This window comes from Dipodomys ordii, unplaced genomic scaffold (assembly GCF_000151885.1).
Source record: "Dipodomys ordii isolate 6190 unplaced genomic scaffold, Dord_2.0 Scaffold3, whole genome shotgun sequence".
Lineage (NCBI taxonomy): Eukaryota > Metazoa > Chordata > Mammalia > Rodentia > Heteromyidae > Dipodomys > Dipodomys ordii.
The window spans coordinates 24,869,837-24,873,049 of NW_012267219.1; positions in this window are offsets into that span (position 1 = coordinate 24,869,837).

The following is a 3,213-nucleotide window of genomic DNA, read 5'->3' on the forward strand; positions in this document are numbered from 1 at the left end:
CGTGACGCGGCCCGCGGGGAGCCTGAGGGCGGGCGAGAGCGCGCGCGCGCGGGCACGAAGGCAGCGCAGCTTGGACCGTGACTGAGAACAGAGCTGCACCCAGAGGGCGTTTAAGGGGAGGACCCAGCGAGTGCGCTCCCGTCTGGCGAGCTCGTGTCCGACGATTAGAAGCAGCCGCGCGGAGGGGAAAGGGTGGCCTGTGTGAGGGGCGGGAGGAGGGTGGAGGGGGGACTCGCGCCCCTCCCTCTCTTCCTTCCCGGAGCGCCTCGGCTCGCTCCTGCTCCCGCCCCCTCCAGATCGCCCTTTCCCTCTTGCCGCGGCCTGTGATTGGCTGGCCGGCCTCTGACGTCCGTGTTTCCATGACGTAGCGATGCGAGGGGGGGGGGAGAAGGGAGGAGGAGGAGAAGGAGGAGGAGGAGAAGGAGGAGGAGGAGGTAGGGGCGACTGGGGCGCACGGGGCGGTGACACCGTCAGTCACCGCGGCTGTTTCAGCGTGGGGCCGGGCGGCTCCCGCGACGTGTGGAGGCAGGAGAGCGATGACTGCCGCAGAAGTGAGGACACCCTTACACCTGAGGCCCCGACCGAGCCATCCCGGGTCTGGCGGCCCTCTAGGGCCCCGGAACGGGCTGGGCTGGGCGGGCGGGCGGGCGAGGGTGAGCACTCCTGGCGAGGACAGGTTGGGGCGAACTCCCCCCCCCCCCGCCCCAGTCCGCGGACATTTGAGCGGCTCGTGTCCGCGCCCACTGCATACCAGACTCGGTGCCGGTCCCGGGGTAGTGACACACGCGCTGGAAGACCAAAGTGGCTCCCAGCGTGTCCCCTGCTTGGGAACGAAGCCGGGTGCCTGCGGTGCGCCCCGTCACAGATACCGGGGATCCCCACTGCTGCACCCAAAGGGCTTGACTCAGGTGTGCGGCCAGTGCACACGGGCCTTGCGGGGTTCGTGCTCAGTAGACGTGTATTTCTGGTTTAGGTTTGCGCTCTCTACCTAAGCCGGTAGCATTTACATTCACTTGTAGTATTTTAACCCGGCTGCCCTTCTTTTCCAGAGGGGAAAACGGGTTGTGGGGGTGGGGGAAGGACATGCCTCCTTCCTCCCCACCCCTCCCAACACAGAGAGAGACAGACGCACAGACAGAGAAACAGAGAGACTCAGAGAGAAAAGGAAAACACTGGGTAATGTGCAGTGTTTAAAGATAATCCTTGCTTCACCCAAGTTAAAAAAAAATCATCCATCTTGTCATCTACTTTAAAAATATAATGTTTTTCCTTCCTGTACACACACGCACACATTTAAACGAGTATCATATTCCATCTTTGTCTAATCGCCTCTATTTGAACTTACCATCTCTGCTCACTCAAACCTTATCAGTGTTATTCTCAGTATCGCTTAACCAGAACAACAACAACAAAAAGATAAGTTTTGCAGTCTTCTTTCACCTAACTCTCTTGAGTGGAAGAATGAATTGCTTTTCACTCTTCTCAAAAGCACCAAGGCAATAAGAAATGTGTAGTCACTATCTGATAGTGTTTGTTGAAAAATATTTTAAGGGCTTAGAGACAAAATACTTGATGACTAAAAGGAACTACTTTGAAATTATTATTCGTTGAGAATATTATTTTTCAGTTTCTATAGTGTAGTAGGTTCACATTCCAACCTTCTGAGCTGCGTCCTTGATGTTCAAAATTAGCCCTGGACATAATGATAGCATTTTTTCCTCTTTAATTACTGTTAGAGAATTGGCTAGTGTAGTACAATAAATATTTTCTACACTATTTTAAATCTTAATAGAACAAATTAACTAAATTTCACTTAGGTAATTTGAACTATTCTTTCTCCCTGAAATATCTTTCAGAATGGCTTAGACTCATGTAAGATTCGTTGGCTTTTTTCCAACTTTTCCTCCAAGGAAGTCACAGTAGAAAATTGAGTTTTGTATTGTACTTTAGTCAAGAATTTGACATTAAAGTAATATATGAGTCATTGCTTTAGTACACTAGCAAAATGGGTAATAGATTAAACTAGAATCTGTTCTTTGTGACTTCGTTGCAATTTTAAATTATAAAATGTATGCTTTTAAAGTATTGTGATTATGAAAATTGCTGAGCATCTTCATTATAGAACATTATTTCAATCAAGTTGCTATTTCTAGGTATGTAGATGTATCCATAAATGAAAGCCTATGTACCCTAGAACATAGTTGTATGCATTTAAATGAAATGTAAGTCATGTATCACATACATGATAAACCTGTACTCTGACTGTCAAGATACTTATTGGTTTGTATATTTTCATTCTTTGAATACAAAATAAAAGTTGGAAGCAATATAGAAATAGTAGCACATTACATAAGAAATTCAGTGTTTTCCTCCCAAAAGTTTGGCATTCAAATCTTCTTAATGGCATATTTATTAACATGGAAGTCCTGAAAGTATTGGATTCTTAATTAGTACTTCTGTTTCTCTTTTTTCCAGTGCTGGGGAACCCAGGGCCTTAAGCACTTTACAAGTGAGTAGACCCTCAGCTGTTGAGCACTATTGCTGAAAAAGAAAATTAACTTTGTGCAAACAGTGATGCCATTGTATATTACATTAACCATATCACCTTAATCTTAGACTTAATTTATCTCATGGATTTAATAGGCTTGGAGATTTATTAGTGTGTAAAGAGTAGCAATACAATAAAGCAAATTACTGTTGAGATTCTTAAGGTTACAAAGTGTTTACAAATAAACTTTTTAGCTTCAATATAAAAACCATGAAGACACTTAAGCCCTACATATGTTATTATTTGGGATGGCCACACTGAGTCAAGGTTGCATATTGAAAATATTACACAATATTAATCAGTATATTCCTTTTAATGGAGGAAATCTGGACTATTGACATATTTGGTGGTTAATTGATCAATTCAATATGTGTAACTCATGGAAAGAGTTTTCTAAAATCCTCAATGTAATTAAAAGGAAATACTAGGATCTTTGTTCCTTCAATAACACTATTATATGCATCTTAAATGGAATGAAATAAAGACATATCTATAATAGCATATTTTTAAAACCACATGTTCCCAAATGTATACACACACACACACAAAGTGCCAGGCCATTGTGGAATACTAAAGGACTGATGGCTGTACAGAAGGGAGGAGAGATACTAAATGTTTTATTAAATAGCTAAATGAAATGTTTCCATTTCTCTCCTGTCAAGAGA